General features: G+C 40.1%; 1 protein-coding gene across 1 annotated transcript in view; it reads right to left on the bottom strand.

Annotated features, from left to right (window-relative positions):
- Window positions 1-18,572, bottom strand: part of LOC124170441 — a 38,286-nt gene extending 19,714 nt beyond the window's left edge. The window contains exons 1-2 of the mRNA XM_046549167.1: window positions 18,358-18,572; window positions 13,343-13,424 (exon numbers count right to left, since the gene is read on the bottom strand). The gene's annotated coding sequence lies outside the window, so the exon portion shown is untranslated. The remainder of the gene's footprint in view (window positions 1-13,342; window positions 13,425-18,357) is intronic.
- Between the last annotated feature and the right edge of the window lie 3,296 nt (window positions 18,573-21,868).

Consider the following 21,868-nt stretch of genomic DNA (forward strand, 5'->3'; position numbering starts at 1 on the left):
TGTGAGGAATACCAAGATGTACCCGTTCACCAAGTTTCATTGGTCCAACGTTTACGCTAATCAAGTTATGCCAATTAGCGTATTTGCTGTACTAATCGAATCGTACTTTAGACAATACTGATATCTGTACAGCAAAATCCGCAATCCTATTGATATCCCTTCCATTCTATGGTCACTCCATTATCCCCGCCTTGTCTACCATCCCCGCTTTCAAAATTTAGCCTATGTTCTTATATTGGTGACGTAGATAGACGCGATGCGTGTATTTCTTACGGGGGCCTAAAAAACAGATACAAATTCATATCGATGTATCTTCATTAAGAAACATAATTCATCTGAATAATTTGTGTGCGCATAATTCATTCTTCTCCTTACATATTGTTAAAATTTTTATCTCCGTAACTATGTAAATAAGCCCAAAAAATGGCTCAATCGAATACAACATTGTATCGATCATAACTTCGAGTCAAATCAATTGATCCGCTTGATTTAACTTTTGTCGGATGAATGACATTATCAGTTGTATTGTGTATGACTTTCATGTTCAAAACTTGATTAACAAAAAAGTTATTAGCGAATAAAGCGTATCCAAGGAGATTGGTATCGATATAACTCGCACATGAATCGATCGAGCGGAATTGTCACCATTGCAAAAGTTGATAATTTTAATGATGCTATTACCCTGAAAATTTCATTAATCTAGCTGAAATGGTTGCTAAGATATCCAAGAATGTATGCTCCACAAAAAAATGGCGACAATGATTTTTCGCGGTGGTATGGTATATAATGGTCAGTATTACCGGTTACAATGATTGAAATTATTACGCACATTAGGCAATCAATACTGCGGCTGAAATGATTTGATGAAAGAATGGGTAAGGATGCTCCTTGAATATTGAATTTTTCGTATTTCAATGATGCATAATGTAATATGTAATTTTGGAAAGGAGATATATTATCAAAGGGAAATTAAAACTGTTAAAAACAATCAAATATAAAAAACACATAAATACAGTTAAGCATTTTGAAATTTTGTAATGCATGCAAACGTCATCGAAAGTAAAAACATAAGTCAATGTTTAAACCAAAATAATGAATTGGTTACGCTTACGTGTAGTAGAGTTGGTTTACCAGACATCAACAATCACTTCCAGCCTTAGCAACCACTTCGGAATCCTGAATGAAATCGTACGTAAAAACGATATGAGTGTATCGCCATTTACTTTACATTGAAATTAAATGTCGATATAAAATGAAAACTATGGTTGCCATGGAGCCCTAATTATAAAGAAACATTTATATTGCCAGTCAGGTACTACCCTGAAAATTACGGACAGGTACGGTCAATAGCAAAGGAGAAAATGAGACCTATCGATATAAATTCATATCGATATATTTTCATAAGGAATCGTTACCCATCAAAATTATTTACATTACTGCATAGAGCTTTTCTTTCTTACCAAATTATTAAAATTTATATCCCCGTAACTATGTAAATAACTCAGAAAAAGGGATATATCGAATGCACACTTCCATCGATGATAACATCCGTTCTAATCATTGGATCGGCTTGATTTAACTTTTATTGGATGAAACACATTAGAAGTTGTATTGTGTACGATTTTCATGTTCAAAACTTGATTAACAAAAAAGTTATTAGCGATTAAAGCGTAACTAAGGAGATTAGTATCGATATAACTCGCACATGAATCGATCGAGCGGAATGGCCATCATTTCAAAATTTGACCTTTTTGATTAAAGTATTACCCTAAAAATTTCATTAATCTAGCTTGAACGGTTGCTAAGATATTCAAGATTGTATGCTCCACAAAAAAAAGGCGACAATGATTTTTCGCGTGCAGGATATTTTTCGGAATTTTATTATGAATTAACGAAGAGGGTTATGGGAAAAGCAAATAGAACGTGAGGGTACGAAGTACCATCTACGGTTTTTCCAGAAGATTCCAAATTTTCAAATGGCACATGTCTCAAGGCCGAAATCCGAGTTTGAAAATTCGCCCATCACGACAATGTAAAATCGAAATCGTTCATTCCTCGGAATTGTTTCGACATATGAAAATTCCAAGATAGCCAAAAAATCAACCAAAAAATTCTCTACCAAATAAGTCAAGGAATTTGTCGTACGATTATTGCAAGTTGGTCAAAAAAATTCCTAAACTTTTTCCATAAGAAAAGCATAGAAAACGTTCAAGAAATAATAAAAAAGAATAAATATCAATTGGTCGCCATAAAAACCATACCAAAAAATCTACTTTATGTCCATTGAATATCATGTTCCTAAAGCGTTTAAAAGTACAAAATAAAAGCGAAAAATATTTAGTGTAGGAGACCGGATGCTGGCTCTTCATATTGAAAGCACCTACCTAAGCATCCCACGCTCTCTCCGTTCTTTTCCTCTGCTTGCACCTTACCTGCACATCCCTCTGGTTTCCAGTCGCTCCTTTCCCACCAATAGCTACTGCAACATCAGCGACCTACGAGCCTCACACGCCACGGCGATGGCAACGAATCGGAGAGGTGAATACCGATCACGTGGGGACGCCTAAGGTGGACTTGAGAGGGTAAGCAGCTTGGCAGCGGGGAGTCAACCGCGAGATGTAGAGAGAGCAACATCAACTTGGGGATCAATAAAAGAATGGTCTTTATCTCACAAAATCTTTCAATTCTGTTCCCTGTACTTTCTCTGACGGACCAGTAGCGGTCGTAAATCTTACATTGGTGTCAGAAGTGTCGGATTTTAGTCAGAGGAGGATACATATCAGAAGATAAGACCATGTCTTCTCGAATCAGTTTAGGTGGACGAGAGGTGGAGCTCCAGCAGGCCATGAACGAACTGTGCGAACGACTCCGCGTGGTCGAAACGGAAAATAAGAGGCTGAAGGATAGCAGCGCGGCAACCGCGACAGAAACTCGACCACAGCTCCCATATTTCACGGCGGTTGGCAAGTTTTCGGGAAAAGTCGAGGAGGATGTCGACGCCTTCTTTTCAAAGTTGGAGGGAATCGCAGATCTCGGTGGATGGTCCGATGCCGATAGATTGCGAGTCGCTAAGCTGCGTATGCTCAGAGACGCTATTATTTTCATTCGTAGTAAAGACGAATGCCGCGAGGCAGACTCGTACAAAGTTTTTAAGGCTCTCGTTACGGTGCCGTACCGCTCCAAAAAGAGCGCGCGGTTTTTCCGGGAGATGTTGTCGAACCTCCGCATGTCACCGGGCGAAGGCATTGAGGCATTCGCTGACCGAGTGCGGGCGATAAATGCGCGAACCTACTCCACTGAGGGCCCAGCAGAACGAGTGGCGGAGCGACGTGTCGAGGCGGATCAGTGGGCGCTCGACACGTTCCTACGTGGGCTAACTGGGGAGGTTGGCCATCAGTGTCGACTGACTGCCCCTGAGACCTTCGATGCTGCCATCGCTAACGCCATCCGGATCCAGGAGACTGAGAGGAGGCCGGCGGATGGACCAAGGGATGGACCACCCGCCCGCCGAGTATTCCATGCCCCTAGCCAGCGCGTCTGTTTCAACTGCGGGCAGCCCGGTCACCTTTCCAAGCAGTGCAGCCGAGGAAGGCGCTGTTTTATCTGCGGAGGGGGAGATCATCTGGCCCGTGATTGTAGGAGCCGCAGCGGGGTCCAACAGGCGGGAGATTTAAACAGCGCTGGGGCCGGAAGAGCCGCCGAATCCGGCCCCTGGTAAGTGTAATCCTACCTCGTGTGGGCAGTAGGGGGGATTCATGCGATTTGGTGGCAGTAGTTAATATTTTAGGAAGAAAATGTAAAATGCTTATAGACACGGGGGCTCAGATTTCCCTAATCAGGCACGCTGTATGTGGAACAGACAAAATCAGAGCACCTGCGGTCAGAATTTTGGGTATTGCTGGGGGAAAAATGTGGAATTACGGGGAGAAAGAAGTGACCTTTTTTGTGGAGGCAGTGAAGTATGATGTAAATATGCAAGTGGTTGAGCGAGTTGCAGAATCTGACGGGATTTTAGGTTTGGATTTTCTTAAGAAATATGGGGCATCAATTGATGTGAGTGGGGGTAAACTTTGTGTTGGCAAAAATAGTTGGCCATTAACAGGGGAACTAGTAGAGAAGACACAGGACCTGAAGGACGAGATAAGCCCTAATAAGAAGGAGAGTAGTTCTAAAAGACACGAAAAAACTATTAAAAATGTAGAGTTGAGGTTAGCAAATCCTATATCTGTGCCGCCGCGTAGCGAAAAAATAATTAGAACAACAATAGGGTAGTTTCCTTCATCAAAGAAAACAAAAGGCATTGATGGCGATTCGTTACCCACCATTAGTGTATTCATAATACACAAATTATTTGGCTTTTGAAATACCGGTTTAGACGAATGGCAAGGGTCAAATTTTATCCTCATTTGAAAAAGGCCAGATTGGCGCCCATGCGATTCCACTCCGCGTGACGTCACAGGGACCTAGTTTCTACACGAGAGGATAGGAGTTATGCATCGTCAGAGGCTACCAATGCATGCATGAGTCACAGAGCTCAGGGAAACATGTCTTAATAATCACCTATTAAAACTGGCTAAGGTCGGAAAGTTTTCTTCGATTGATAAGGTATTATTAAACCTTTTTTAAGCCATGCGCTACCAGACAGGAAGGTACTCAGCTACCCGTTAGCATCCTGCGTCCTATCAGCGCTCAGAGCCTCGATCAAGGTCACCTACCAGGCGGGAGGGGGAACCAGAAATGCGTCGTACGGACTTTTTCCCTTCATTCCTACTTAGCGTTTTCGCGCGCTTGAAATTTTTCACTTTTCATTTGATCGCGAAAAATAGATATCGTCATTTAAAAATCTAAAAGCGTGAAATACGTACTCCAGGAGTAATAATCTTTCGATTTAGGCAATTAAAAAATAATAGGAAACCACCCTATTGTAAGTGAAACCTCCTTTCAGGGTCGCGAAGTTATTGTGGAACCCATAATTCCGGATGTTGAGGGGTGTGCCGTGGCTCGTAGTTTGAGCAGCGTAGGCGAAGATAACTCTGTTATCTTTCAAGTGGCGAATTTTGGGACAGAGGAATTAAATTTCCCAAAGGGGACGTTATTGGCTACGGTAGACGAGCTAGTTACAGGGTTGGCGGGCGAAAGTGATGTGGTAAGAGTTGGCCAATTAGGGACGATAGAAAATGTCACCGATAAATTAAATTTTGCTGACAAGCTAAGTCACCATCGCCTGATGAGGTGAATGTGTTGAGGCCTGTTCTGGAGGAGTTTTGTGACCTTTTTAGTCATAAGGAAAATCTACCTGCGACAGATATCGCGTACCACCACATACCTACTAATGAGGTAAAGCCCATATATCGTCGCCCATACCGCACTCCGTACCATCAGAAGCCATTGGTTGAGAAATTTGTGCAAGAGCAACTTGAGGCTGGGATAATTACACCTAGTGAAAGCCCATGGGCATCACCAGTCGTTATCGTGCCCAAGAAATCCACAGATGGGAAGCCAAATCTTAGATTTTGTGTAGATTTTCGGCAATTGAACTCCATCACAACACCCGATGTCTATCCGATTCCAAATATCGTAGATACTCTTGATTATTTGGGGGGGTGTAAATATTTCACGACCTTAGACATGACCAGCGGGTATCATCAAATACCCATGCACCCTGAATCGCAGCCTAAAACTGGTTTCGTTGTCGAGAGTGGGCACTACGAATACACTAGAATGCCATTTGGTTTGCGAAATGCCCCTGCTACCTTTCAGCGAATGATGGACGGAGTGCTCCGCGGATTAAAACCCTTACAGTGTTTAGTATATTTAGATGATGTTATTGTATTCAGTAGCGGAATTAAAGAACACTCCGAGAGATTGAGACGAGTTTTCGAAAAATTGAGGGAATCAAAACTTTCATTAAAATTTGAAAAATGCCACTTTGCCTTAGAACAGGTAAATTATCTCGGCCATATTATTTCGAAAAAGGGTGTGCGGCCCGACCCGGGAAAGATTGATGCGGTGAAAAACTTCCCAACCCCAACGAATGTGAAAGAGTTGCAATCTTTTCTCGGTCTAGCCAACTATTACCGACGCTTTGTCGATCGATACGCCGAGCTGGCCAGGCCCCTTACAAGGCTTTTGAAGAAGGGGACAGCGTTTATCTGGGGACCGGATTGTCAACACGCAATGGGTGTTTTGAAGGATGCACTGACTTGTAGCCCTGTGCTTGTATACCCTGATTTTAACAAACCCTTTATTCTCTCCACGGATGCAAGTAATTTTGCGCTTGGGGCCGTCTTATCACAAGAGGTCGCGGGAGAGGAGCATCCAATAGCCTATGCATCTCGGCAACTAAATACCGCAGAAATCAATTATTCCACGACTGAAAAAGAATTGCTGGCGATCATTTGGAGTGTTCAGCATTGGAGGCCTTATTTATTTGGGAAAAATTTTAAAATTGTGACAGATCACGCAGCATTGAAATGGCTTTTCAGTATGAAGGACCCCTCTAGTAGGTTGATGCGATGGACGTTAAAGCTCGGCGAATATAACTATTCCGTTGTTCACAAACCGGGGAAGAAACATTTAAGCGCGGATTGTTTGAGTCGTAAAGTGAGGCTTGTGGACACCATATTTGATGATGACGTAGCAAAAATGCAAGTAAGGGATATGCAGTGTAAACAGTGGCGTTCATCACAAGGTTTCGAAGAAAGGGAGGGTTTTTATACAAAGATACGCGTAATGGATTGAAACTAGTGGTTCCGGAGATAATGAGATTAGATGTTTTCAGACAGTATCATGAGCACCCTTTGTTTGGCCACGCAGGTGCGCAGTCAACATTCAATAGAATAGAATCTCTCTATTGGTGGCCTAAAATGCGAGCGCATGTTGAAAGGTTGGTGAAAGAGTGTGTGTCATGCAATCGCCGTAGCCCGTATGGTAGAACGAGAGCGCCTTTGCAGAAGCTACCTGAGGCCGAAGCCCCTTTTGATTTCGTAGCGGTCGATGTGGTAGGACCCCTACCCGTGACGGAGAGTGGAAACAGATACATTCTCTCCATATTAGATCATTTTTCGCGGTATTTGGTCATGGTCCCCTTGGCGGATCAGTCGGCAGTGACTGTAGCTGAGGCTTTCGTGAATAGGTGGGTTTTGAAATTTGGTGTGCCAAGTAAGCTTTTGAGCGATCAGGGGTCTAATTTTATGCCTGAACTGTTTACAAATATGTGTTAATTACTGAAGATTACGAAGTTACGCACAACACCCTTCCATCCGGAATGCAATGGGAGAATTGAGAGGGTTCATCGAACAATTGCGGTTATGATTAGCCATTACGTAAACTCTAAAAACAATAGCTGGGATGTATTACTCCAATATGCAACTACAGCATATAATAGTAGCACGCATAGTAGTACAACATGTTCGCCACATGAAGTTGTATTCGGGTTTCCAATGAAAACCCCTTTCGAGTGTTTGGACAGAGAGAGTAAAAAGATTGTCGGCGATTATGTTACGGGTCTTCGGAAAATCCTGATGGATCTGAGGTCGAAGTGCCGCAATAGTTGTAGGAGTGCGCAGAGAACGCGAGAGATTCAGTACAATAAAAAATGCAGGGATGTGAAGTACATGTGTGGGCAGTATGTATATTTGAGTGATGCCCAAATTAAGTCAGGCCGAGTTAAGAAGTTTCATTGCCCATGGAGGGGGCCATACAAAGTGATTGAAGTTCTCTCGGACACAAATGTGCGGCTGAAGCTTCCCTTTCGAAATGTTGTTGTACACAAAAATAGGCTTAAACCATATCATGGTACTTCCCCTCCCACTTCAACTAGCAGATTCCAGGAGCGACGTCGAGGGTGCCCACGGAAAACCCAGACGACGAAGGAGCCAGCTGTGCGCCCTGTCCAAGTGTGGAAGACCCCCCCTGTTTTCCCCTTCCCAGTGTTGTTTATCCCTCCACCTCATCAGTGCCCACAGCGAGTCCCCTGACCAGCGAGAGTGATAATCTGGAAGAGTACGCACATCCCAGAGAAGACCGCGAAGAGGATACCAACGTCCTTGCTTCCCCATTCCGTGCGCAAGCACATTCCGCGGAAGGCCGCGGAGACTGCGGGAGCACCGACGCAGACGACAACTCCCTTATCTCACCAACCCTCCCCGCGCGCTCTCCCTACCCTTTGAGGTCGCGAGCGGCTGGCCAAGCCGGACCACGCTCAGAGAACGAAGACGTTAGTGTAAATGTGCCAGCAGAAAGTGTGGTGAACGAGGAGAGAGCCGAAGGGGCATATAATCTACGACCACGTAATAATAAGAAATAAATTGTGTCTTGTGAGATTGAACATTGTTTAATGAAATTTTGTTGATGCTGGGTTTATTAGTATTTAATCTTTGTATTGTTGATCAAGGGTCGGAATGATTATGTATTACGGGATTGTATGATTTTTACAGACGATTTATTGAGTGTTGGGTTTATTGTGGTATTTCATCTTGAATGTCTTCTTTAAAAAAAAAATTGTCCACTGTGTGTCCAATTTTGTTTTGCGGGAGGGCGATGTAGGAGACCGGATGCTGGCTCTTCATATTGAAAGCACCTTCCTAAGCATCCCACGCTCTCTCCGTTCTTTTCCTCTGCTTGCACCTTACCTGCACATCCCTCTGGTTTCCAGTCGCTCCTTTCCCACCAATAGCTACTGCAACATCAGCGACCTACGAGCCTCACACGCCACGGCGATGGCAACGAATCGGAGAGGTGAATACCGATCACGTGGGGACGCCTAAGGTGGACTTGAGAGGGTAAGCAGCTTGGCAGCGGGGAGTCAACCGCGAGATGTAGAGAGAGCAACATCAACTTGGGGATCAATAAAAGAATGGTCTTTATCTCACAAAATCTTTCAATTCTGTTCCCTGTACTTCCTCTGACGGACCAGTAGCGGTCGTAAATCTTACATTAGTCCCATAAGGCTCCCATGTTAGTTCAAGTCGATATATCTCGAAAACTAATCGACTTTTTCAAGTTTTCAGATTTTTTCTCCCGATGAATTTTTTTTTACTTTTGCGTCCAATAAGTCAAATACCCTCACCTATCACAGTTTGGGCTGCGAATATTGATGAGTCAGTCAGTGGCATATCGATTTGCCATTGTATATTAGCTTAATACTACATAGAAGAAAAGATAAGAGATCCCTATGGATACACCAGTTAAAAAGAGACTGGAAAATTAATGTCATCAAATAAGAGGGAGAAAAAAAATAGCCAGCTCATGAGGATGTAAAAAGAATCTAAGTTGAAAATCAAAAAAAAAATGAAAGATTTCCACATTTAAGGACTAAAAAAAGGGAATACAAATGGAGAAAATAGCAACGGATTTAGAATAGAGTGACTACATTTACCGAAAATGACAGTTGACAAAACTTAAGCCATTAAAATAATTAAATTTTGATGAAAAACATTGTATGCAATGATTCAAAATAAATATGTAAATCAAGAATACGTATTTTATATCTGCTCATGAATCTTGGATAAAAATTTCTCGATTAGTACGTTCGCTTTCATGTGTACCAATTTATGTGAATAAATTCATTTGTACGCTCAATTAATTTTAACTTTGTACTTTATTGACTAATGTCTGAATAATTCTATCCCACTCTGCCCCAACCTAGGACACTTTTGAACAGAGAAGAAATGTAAGCATTTCAACTATTTTAAGTTACTTGTTTTACTTGCAGATTTTGTATACATTTTAAAACATAGGTTTAGAACACTCTCCGAGCAAAGATGCCAATAATTCTGCGGGAATTGAAATTGAAATGATAAAACTGTCCTACTGTGCCCCAGTCTCCCCTTCCATCCTGGCAGGTAGCGCTTGGCTTAAATAAGGATTATAAATACTGTATCAAGCAACAGAAACTTTCCGACCATTAGCAATTTTAAGAGGTGAATATTAAGAGATGTTTTCTGTGCCTCATGCATGCATTGGTAATCTCAGGCGATGTAGAACTCCTATCTACTCGCATAGAAACTAGGTCCCTGTGACGTCACGTGGAGCGGAATCGCATGGGCGCCAATCTGGTCTTTTTCAAATGAGTTTAAAATTGACCATTACCATTCCTCTAAACAGGTATTTCTAAAGCCAAATAATTTGTACATAATGAATACATAATGGTGGGTAATGAATCGCAATCAATGCCTTTCGTTTTCTTTGATAAAGGAAACTACCCTATCGTCTTCGAATGCCTGAGCTTTAGACTAAACTTTATCACAGATCCCTAAGCATTAATTATGTTTGACCATGCTGTAAACTTTTCATTAAGCAAGGAAAATATAAAACACAAATGACAATATGCTAGACAATTGGAGTGCATATCACAAACAAAGTCATATGGCTCAGTAAGTGCATCATTGTTGAACACCAGCATTTAAAAAATAGTTCGTCGGAGACGCATCAAGGGAACGGGATGATGAATTAAGGAGGCAGCAGTACATTCTACGACATGCTTTATTCACTCTACCAAACCGACTGACGCCTCCTCCACGCGCGTCCCATCCGCGCAACCGTCGTCCGCCTCGTGTATGCTGACCCATCATCAGCACCTTCCCACCCCCCACCCCTCCAGATGAGCGTTCACTCCTACCGTGGGATTGCGAGTCAGCAACAGCGAGCGACGAACGGAAGTTGACGGTAGGTGGGGAAAATGCAGAGCAGTCATTACACATTAGACAACTCCACGATAATTACCTACATGCTATAAACCACAATCTCTACTACCTTAACCAGTTTTATAACAAATGCTATAATTATCTGGATGGATTAACCAAATGAAAAAACCTCAAGCCAATATATTCATTCATTGCCGTCATTGTTAACTTATTCCACAACAAGAAAACACAAAACATCAAGCCAAGCGGTCACCGTTGATAAAAATCGTGATTTTTTTCAAAAAAAATCAATTTTGTTGATTTTTTTATTTAAATCGGAGTTTACTGATTTAAATCAAATTTTATTGATTTAAATGAGATTTCTATGACTCTCCATTCATCAAAAATTCAGTTATTTGCAAAACTAACTATTTGGGCAGCATATTGGAGAATGATCGTTTGCAGAAACAATAAGAGGCAACATACTCTAAACTTAATACAGTGGAACCTCGTTAAAGCGAGTACGGGCTATGGCGAGACCCCCACTATTACGAGAGTTAGCCGATGCACCGCCAATTGACCCTATTATATGCATGTTAAATAATTCGTTTTTACGAGGCCCTTTTGGTGTTGGCTCTCGCCATAGCGAGGGTTTCACCGCCCGAAAAAATTTACATCAACACTCCTTCATCTCGGTAATTGCTAGCGATCTGTTCGAAATGAAGTTAATGGAGTGCTCAGTCTCAAATTTATGTGGTAAACTGTCGTTCGATAAATAAGTAGCTAATTTTGTGATAATATTGTGGCATTAGCATTCGCGAATTCTTGATCTTCTTTTGTTCATCGGGCGGCAGAAAGCAGTCGATAGTATACCCGCACATTCGTGAGTTGTGTGAATGGAAAGCATTTGATGGCAGACACCATAGCCAAAAAAACAACAAACACGTCTAAGCGAGAAAATAAAAATAAAGGAGTAATATGAGAGTGTTGAAATTAAAATATCTTCCTATTCGCTTTTCACGATTTAAGAAAAACAAAAGCGCCCATGGAATGCAGACTATGTAGAGTTATAGGAAGCTTTGTTTGGGTGGTTTTGCCCACTTAAATCTGCGGGAACTTCTGAGAAAGGGGCTACGCCTAAGCGTAAAGCGAAGTATTTAAGGATAGATTGCGAATCAGGAATTTCAAGAGTGAGGAAGGTTGATTATACTAATGCAAAGCACCAAAGCATTATCTCTTGTCATAATTGCTGGTGATGCCGGCGGTGTAAACCCAAAGTCGTGGAAGAATCACCAATAATAATATACATCAATAAAATACACCAATGGAAACATTTGAGGTATTAAATAACCACGATACGGTTTTATTAGTTAATTTTTGAATTTTCAGTGGAAAATACCAAAATAATAGAATGGTTACGTAGATGCACTGATTAAGTGCATACAAAAACGGCTTCGTCGGTTGCGCATTGGCATAATAATTGACAAAACCATGCTTTGCATGATTTTTATTCAATACGGCGCTTATAAATTGTTTTAATAGTTAGTCGTTGTTTGAGTAATGAAATTTAGTGATGCAAAAAAACATCGCCTTTCGTCTGGATTTATGCTTACGTTTATCGGATAGAAACTTCTTTGTCGCCGCACCACTCCTGTTCCTGTATAACTGTTCGCAACAGGTATATTGGCTATTATCTGCTCCACCTCCGGTAAAGCGACAATTCGCCATAGCGAGTGTTTATTGGTGCACCGTGGGGTGTCGTTTTATCGAGGTTGCACTGTACGACATTTAGTCAATCAGGGGAGAGAACTATGGAAATGCCAATGGCATCAAATTAAAAATTACACCAGCATAATATAAAATTGCCATTAGAAGTATCAAATGTGCTATATTATGCGGTTCTAAAGCATATGAAGTTTAGAAAAATTCTGTAATTGCAACTTTGTATGGTGCCTACGCTTAGAAGTCAAATCAAGAACAATTTTTATTTTCAACATTTACTCTAGTATTCTAACCAAAGCCATTTTTTAAATTCTCATGTTAAATGCATTCCTACAGTATCATTTCTATTTAAGAGCCACCATTGTGCTGATAACTGTCGACTCGTTGTATTAATTAATTATATTAATGACTCTTTAAAATCAAACATATAGATCACATTATGATTTAAATCACCTGATTTTTTAAAATAAAAATCGAGTGATTTAAATCGTGATTTAAATCATGATTTAAATCACAGTGATTTAAATCAATCAACCCTGATTGTGTGCTGACAACACGAACACAAATTTTGGTGGGGCACAAAGAAGAAGAAGAAACAATGTTTTCACAAAGTTAGCACATTCGTTAAGACAGAATATACAGTAGTTTCTTGTTAATTGGGACATACCGTGACTTGTGCACTTTGCCCCAATTAAGCGGCTGCCCTAATGAGGCGAACTATCCTGTATATGGGCATAAAAACTTTGATATCAAATCAAATAAATCAAACATATAGATCTCATTATGATTCAAATCACCTTATTTAAAAAATAGAAATCAAGTGATTTAAATCGCGATTTAAATTTATCAACCCTGCAAGCAGTACTGGGACACCAGTTGGGTGAGATGACTGATGTAAAAACAAACGACGGCATTGCAGCGAATGGAATTTAGCAGTTTCTCACACAGGAGACGAAAAAAAAACAGAATTACGATAAATTAACAATAATACCCACTTGCAGACTCAAGAGATACAGGAAGGGAAGTCTTTCTGCCGATTTTGTTGGAAAACCTCACGTGAATGAAAATGGATTGGGCCTGGAAAGGAAATGGGAGACAGATGCAGATTAACAAATTGGCAGATGAACTGAGTACGTTTACGTCATTTCACGAACATAATGGCTACAGCTATACCAGAGAAAATGGCAAAAAACGAATACATGCAGAAACTTGCTGACTACAGCCCCATCTCGGTGAATAAAAATTAAATATTCCCACAATTTCATAGAGAGAGGACAAGACCTAATGATAAAGATAGCCGAATTATTGCACATTCCACAACCTACGCGCACATGGAATTTCATCATAGTCAGAAATGGCGGGCGGTAAAGCTTGTGCTCTCTGTGCTCGTAAAGTTGATTTGCAAGGTGCGCACATAATATGCAGTCTCTGCGAATTGCCTGTTCATAAGAGATGTTCTAAACTAAAGGACTCTATATTCTTGGTAATCGTTAGTCAGCCGGACATCGATTGGTTTTGTAACTGCTGCAATCCTAGAACGAAACCAACTGACGACACTGTACCAGCTGCACAGAGAAATGTGATCGAAGAGCTCAAAACTTTGGTGCTGGATATGAAAAAAGAAATTGAACTACTGAAGGAACAAGTACAAACTGCGAAAACTCCCACACGTGATAACCAGCTCACTCTAACTTCCTCGGAAACTGCTGAATCCATGTTTGCCGAATTTAAAGATCGCCAGATAAGGGCATCAAACGTTATCTTATTCAATGTCGCAGAAGACCCTAATGCTGAGGAAACTGCAAAAGTGCGTGATATATTAAAAGTGGTTCCTGATGTGTCACTAAACAATATTCGCGTGTCCCGTCTCGGCCGCCCTTTGTCTGGCAAGCAACGCCCGCTTAAGGTCACTTTTGAGAATGCAAGTGATGCTCATGCTGTTCTGCGGAACAAGAAATTGATTTGCGACAAGGACATAAGGATTCGCAGTGATCAAACAATATTAGAGCGAAATTATATGAAACAGCTGCAACAGGAGCTCGAGCGTCGTAAGTCCTCCGGTGAGCCGAATCTTACGATAAAGTACATGAATGGTTTTCCCAAAATTGTGAATCAGCAAGCATCAAAAAACGATTGAATACAGCTAATATTTCTGTGTATTATCAAAATACCCGAGGTATTAGAACTAAACTCAGTCACCTACGAAGTGCAATCTCCATTTCTCACTATGATGTATTTATTCTGACAGAAACCTGGTTGAACGACGATATCTCCTCTTGTGAACTGCTAATTCATAACTATGCTATATTCAGATGTGATCGTTCGCGTGAAACATCAGATAAATTATCCGGTGGTGGTGTGTTGATTGGAGTACATCGTTCCCTTAAGGCTCAGGTTGTTAAATCGCCGGTAAACAATATCGAGCAATTATTTGTGGCCATCATTGGTGCTTCCTCCAAAATCCTGATTAGTGCTGTGTACCTACCCCCCAAATCTCATCCTGACTGTTATGAGGCTCCCGTTTATTCACTTGAAAACCTGTTAAATTCTTCTCAATATTCGGAAGTTGTAATTGCCGGTGATTACAACGTGCCAAATGTGAACTGGCTAAATATTACGGACAATAATCCATCCTATCACCAAGCCTGGGCCCTTATTAACGGTATGTCATTCTTAGGGCTTTCTCAAAGGAACTCTGTTCACAATAAGCATGGTACACTCCTTGACCTGGTGTTTACATCCTCTGACAAATTACACTGTGATATTGTATGTGATCCATTTACTGTCTGTGATAAATATCATCCCGCCCTTTACTTTGATGTGTGCCTGTCCAACCCCATTGAGTTGATTGAGTATTCAATGCAATTGTATGACTTCAAAGCCTGTGATTTCGAAAGCCTTGATAATTACTTGATCAATATTAATTGGCCCCAAATACTCTCTAATCAAAATATTGATAACGCGACTCACTCATTTTACAGTGTCCTCCACAATGCTATCCAACTCTACACTCCTATCATTAACATCAAAAGTAATGGCTTTCCAAAATGGTTCTCTGCTGAGCTCAGAAATTTAATATGTCTTAAGAAGCTGCATCATCAAACGTTTAAAAGAACTGGGAGTCATTTAGACTATGCAAAATTTTCTGAAATCAGAAGGAAGTGCAAAATCCTATCTAAAGAGTGCTACTCTAAGTATATGGACGAGGTTCAATCATCCATTTCACATAATACTAAATATTTCTGGACTTATGTCAAGAATACCAAACAGATGGACAAATTTCCTCACCACATGACCTACAACAATATGATTGCTGAAAATTATAAAGAAATAGCTGACCTATTTGCCTCCTGTTTTGTCAAAGTCTACAGCAATCAACAGCCTGACAACTTAGCTATACCTAACTATGACACAACACTCAATCTGAGCAAGCTTCACATTTCTTGTGAAAACATTATCAGCAAACTGTCTCATCTAGATCTAACAAAGGGTACTGGCCCTGATAACATTCCTGCAATCGTCCTAAAAAGTTGTCGTCATTCATTAGCCTATCCTTTGTTCATATTGTTTAATAAATCCCTGGAAAGTGGCACAGTCCCAAGTGCATTAAAGACCAGTTATGTTGTACCCATCTTCAAAAGTGGAGATAAAACTGATGTGTCGAACTACAGACCAATTATAATTCAGTCTGTAATAACCAAAGTTCTTGAGAGCATAATTGTAGACAAAATAGCTCCTGACTTAAACTCGCTGATAGTGGAAGAGCAACATGGATTTCGGCCAGGTCGTTCCACTGTAACTAACCTCCTAATATATCAAGAATACATAATAAATTCCATGTCCCAGCACTCTCAGGTTGATTCAATCTATACAGATTTTTCAAAGGCATTTGATAAAATTAATCATAAAATTCTAATTGCTAAACTAAAAGCATATGGCATAAGTGGTCAACTTCTAGCCTGGGTTGAAAGTTACCTACATGATAGGAACTTGTATGTTAAAGTGAGCGGAGTTCTGTCCTCTGTCTTCACTGCCAATTCTGGTGTACCACAAGGGTCGCATTTGGGGCCACTTCTGTTCCTAATGTATATTAATGATATCAACTTCCCCCTGCATCCATTCAAGTACTTACTATATGCTGATGATTTAAAAATTTATGGCTGCATCCGATCACTTGAGGATTGTAACAAATTGCAAAATTGTCTCTACAAATTTGAAAAATGGTGTAATGATAACCTCATGGCACTAAACGCATTAAAATGTAATGTAATAACCTTTCATAAAATTAAGTCTCCAATTATGTACGACTATAGCTTAAATAATGCTACTATCTCTAGAGTTAGTAGAATATGTGACTTAGGTGTTACATTTGATTCATCCCTGACATTTCAGTATCATATCCAATCCATAGTCATAAAAGCTACTAAAACAATGGGTTTCATATTCAGAATTTCAAGAGATTTTGATAATATTCATACTTATAAGATCCTCTATTGCACTTTAATCCGCCCTATTCTTGAGTATGCCTCTATTGTATGGTCCCCGTTCTATAACATTCACATCAAAGCTATTGAGAGTGTGCAACGCAGATTCATTAGATTAGTATCCTACAGATTTAACATCCTCCCTATTATTTATGACTTAACACTATCCCTTCTTAATCTGTTACCTTTGGCAACCCGTCGATTACACCTGGACATAACATTCCTTCACCGTCTACTGCATGGAGACAGACTCTATTCATCTGGTAGAAATGATCCCTTTCCATGTCCCCATTTTAAACACTAGGCAAACATTCATGTTTTCACTCCCTCATTCTAATAGAAATTACGCCTTCCACTCACCCTTAACCAGAACTATGCGGAGCATTAACTACAAATGTAGTAACATTGACCTTTTTAATTTAAATCCAAAGAATTTAAGGAGGAAGCTGCCTTTGTTTGTGCAATGACTTGGATGACTTGTTCTTGTGTATGGTGATAGTGTCTGTTTCCACTGTTTGAGAGTTTCCACTGTGTGACTGTTCAATCTGTTATTCTTGACTGCTGTGTTTGTTTTTTTTTCTATTGTTGGTTTTTGCAGCAAGTTTGTGCGATTGTTCCTGTATTTTTGGGAGCATTGGAAATGTTTCAATCTTGTGTTAATTTGTGCATTTTTGTAATTGGGTGTTTTTCCCGTCAGTAAATAAACTATTAAACTATTAAACTAAACTATTAAACTATTAAAAACATTTACCCCAGCAACAAGTCAATGTTCTACACACAACATTTACACTTTAAAACTTACACGAGACCGACAAACATCGACTGAAATAGTTGAAAATCAGACATAGAATGATGGCACAACGGGCGCAGCAATGGCATAATTTTCAATACAAATAAGGCGGTGACTGTATACTTTTGTCGAATACAAATTTTCGTCGTCTCTTCACCAAATTTAGGATTCAAAACATACTTCACATTCTAAACAAACAACGGGTGGGAGGAAGCATAGCGACGCCTATCGAATTAATTGTATACACACTACTAATCCTAATGAGGGGATGGATAATAATTAAGGGTATAATAAAAATAGCATATCCATCGGTCCGGATACTTTAAAAGAGTTAAATATTGGACAAGTCATACATTACTGTCCATATAATTATCAACATTATAAACAATATAAATATATTAAGCCCCTGAAAATCACATGATTATAAGTAATAGACGAAGCACAATCAACGGTGAGATTCAAAAAATCCAATTCGTACAACACGACAAAGGTGCAACGAGTAAACGAACATAAACTCGCCAACGAGGAATTATGCGTAATCTCAATGCCTAACCTAAAATGCATTCAGGAGCTGAATTGCAATCATAAGATAACCTGAAGTGAGGCATAAATTTAGAAAGTATTCAAATAACAAGAATCATGCTGGAAATGAGAGGTACCAAACATATCAACACAAGTCACTGTCTTATTACATGGCAATGTTAACTCACAAAGGTAGGATGCAGATTTCAAATACCTCGTATTATAGGACGATGAATGAACTCAACAACGGGAAATAAAGCAGGAAATCCGATTAAAAACATATAAGACCACGGTCACACCATCAACACCTTGAAGCATACGCAAGACATGATCACATGAGCATGAGTGTCCACGGTCCGCGCACAGAGATGGTGGGGTGAGGATCGTCTCATGAGCCAGCTGACCACAATGACCTTCAGCCCCTTCAGCGTAGACCGGCGTAGACTCACGAGGAGGATGCGCGCGGCGATACCCCCACCTTACCCCTCCTCCGAATCATGCGCGAACTTGTCACTTTTTGAAACAATTTAAAAGAAAAACAAACCGTTGAAGTACTAACACGTGTTGATTTGTGCCGGTTGACAGCGCGACAGATTTATTTTAACTTGGTGAATCAGGTTTTGGCGTTTGGTGTATATTGGATACCAGGTAAGTGAAAGAATAACTTACGGATAGCCCTTAATTGAATGAAAGAAATATTCGGCTTGAATTCTTGTGATGTGAGTAGCAATTTCTACATTCAAGGAGAATGGGTTGGCCCCGATGCTGTGTCCCTGGTGGTGGTGAAAACAAGAAACTCCGCTTTCGGTAAGGAACTTGTTATTTTTTTCCATATTTCATGTAATATTTTAAGTGGCATTTGTGGGAGTTCATTCAAATCTTAAGTTAAAACGCGAAGTTTCAACGTCCCACTACACAGCAGAAATACGTCTCGGATACGTCTCTGAGATGTCTCGAATATCGCATGTTACGTCTCAGAGACATTCTGAGAGCTTCAGAGACATCTCTGAGACTTCTCTGAGATGTCACTATGTCCAAAAAAATGGTCTATGAGATGTCTCATGAGACGTCTCAGATAAGTCTCTGAGATGTCTCATAAGAGTTTGTACTCTGGTATGCTTAAAAATGTAGGCAAAAAATAATTAAATGCAAATTATACAGTTGTGACCTACTTATCTCGATCATTTTTAGCGACGAATTTTGTGATGGATGACCTTTTGAAAATAAGAAAACCATATTAAATGTCGTGATTTTAATAATCAAAACTGCGAAATTGCACCGAAAAATAATATGGAAGGCATTGATGGCGTTTAAATAAGTTTTTTTTTTAAACTTCCTGAACGGCTCACGATTACATCTCTGAGACATCTCAGAGACATTTGCGATATTCGAGACATTCGAGATCATAGTGAGACGTCTCTGAGAGGTTCGTTGCTATGTGGGGTGTCTTTGAGACACGGTCATGCCTCAAAATGATCGGAATTATAATTGTTCTAGCATTTGCCGGGTCATGGAATATTAAATATGTCACGTGTTTCGATTTATAAAAGAAATTTAACTTCTCCGTGTCACAAAATAAGATGTCATCTGTATCTAACATATCATTTCGGCAAGGCAGTAAGTCGTAAAAAAATTAGCGCTAAGTGAATAAGTGAAATGCGTGTCAAATGTTGAGGTAAAGCACCTGTGACATCAGCCCAAATGGAATCGTATTAAATATTCGTTGCAGTGAATTTAAATGTTTGCATTGACATCTTTTTTCTATGATGCATTATCACAGTACAGTATGACTTCAAATCTCTTCCATTCAAAACGGTGATGATTTTCAAATAATTTAAGTCTACAGTTCATTTTTCCATGTCAATACGACATTGGAATAGCTGCCTTCTCAAGCTGTTTTATACAATAGTGGGATGATATTTCAGAGTTACTGTTACTGATATCTATGCATGATTCTACTGGCAAGGAGACATCATAAGAGTGATGTTCTCCATCTAAATGCCGATGTTAGTTTCGGAAAACGGTATTCTCCGGCTCCAAAATTCTTTTATTCATAATGTCATTTCAAGCTGTTTTCCCTTACATTAAATTTTCTTCGCAGCCATCGCACTGCCTTGGCAAAAAATTCTGCCGCTTCTTACTGAGGATGTCCTTCCATCCACCCTGTCTCATTTATGACATGCCTTTTTGCGCCCTTCAAAGGGTTCCGCCCCAGCAACCCTTCCTCCACGTCTCACCCTCGCTAATCCCTCAATGGGGCGCCGGGGCCCAACCGTGTGAAGAAGGGTGCGAAAGATAGACAAAGAGGACATCGAGAACGCCTTTAGCAGATTACTGGAATGCAGGGTCGTTGCACGTGTGGAAGTGGAAAATCCCGGTTTGAGACACCGTTTTCAGTGCTGGGATGGGGTTTTTTCCACCTAGAGCAACGCATGACAGCTGGGCCGTCTTTTTAGCCTGTTTCAAGCAACTCTTAATAAACGGATTGGGTATGTCACAACTTTTTCCTATATGAAGTAATATAGCTTACTTCAAACATTTCATCCATGTAAATGACCAAAAAATACGCAATTACTCGCCAGGAATGAAAATTTAAAATCTTGGAACCGAAATTAAACATTAGGTACTTACAAGAACCGTTCGTGTTTGTTGTTTAAGTATCAAAAACCATCCTTCGTCCACGAGAGAGGATTCAGGTCAATAAAATATGTTGATCATAGAGAAAATTATTGTAAATATCTTTTGCGTGCCCTTCCATTTTCTGCCTAAATCACGCTATTTGAAAGGGAAAAGTAAGTGATAAGCTTAAAATTTCTGCTGCTGTTTCGAGAAGTTTACGAGGATAAACGTCGAAGTGTAATTAACTTTTAGTTCATTCTATTCGGTCTTAGGGTACTCCAGCGAATAATTGAAGCGCTTGGTATTCGTAGATGAATTTACGGACCTTCAAAGTCTAAGCCTACGACGGCATGTGAGACTAATGGGAAAAAAGTGAAATCCCTTAACTAGCGTCGTCATTCGGAAGTGTATTGCAATATTTACAATAAAATTAAAATGGAAGAATTACTGGTGCAACTGACCTAAATGAATCAGGTTGGGTTGTAACAGAGCCTCTAAAATCATAAGAATGAAAAAAATTCGGCTTCCGTGAGACTCGAACCTCGGGCACTCGTGTAAGGGCGATAGGCCGTGCGCCTTAAAAGATGCGGATGTGGTTGTGGAATTAAGGTGCTAATATTGCGAGAATTTTTGTATTTATTTCTCCAACCCGGGTCTCTGGGGACGGAAGCCTTGACTTTTTATCTAAATTTTGTGAATAATTTCAGAAAATAGCATCGATAAATAAACTTCCGAACATCACTATCGCGTTAACAGTAATCGAGTACGTACCTAATTTCATTTGAAATGTATTTGCCTAGTTTGCATTGAGCTAATTCATATTTCTATCAAATTTTGCTTTCATTGAATTCAGTTTTTGATCATCAGGTTATCACCAAAGTGAATATTTAAAAAAAAGAATGTCTTACCATTTGCATTAATTGAGGGATGGGAATGGGCACTATCCCAGCTATTCCATGTTCGAAATGATCATGTATTTCTTTTTATTGCACTTAGGTTTCCTCATCCATATTCCGACCGCCACAATAGGTTTGGAGAATGGCTGCGGAGGACTGGGGATAGGGATCTGATGGAGATGGATCCCATGAAGGTGTATCAAAATAAAA

This window comes from Ischnura elegans, chromosome 13 (genome assembly GCF_921293095.1).
Source record: "Ischnura elegans chromosome 13, ioIscEleg1.1, whole genome shotgun sequence".
NCBI classification, from domain to species: Eukaryota; Metazoa; Arthropoda; class Insecta; order Odonata; family Coenagrionidae; genus Ischnura; species Ischnura elegans.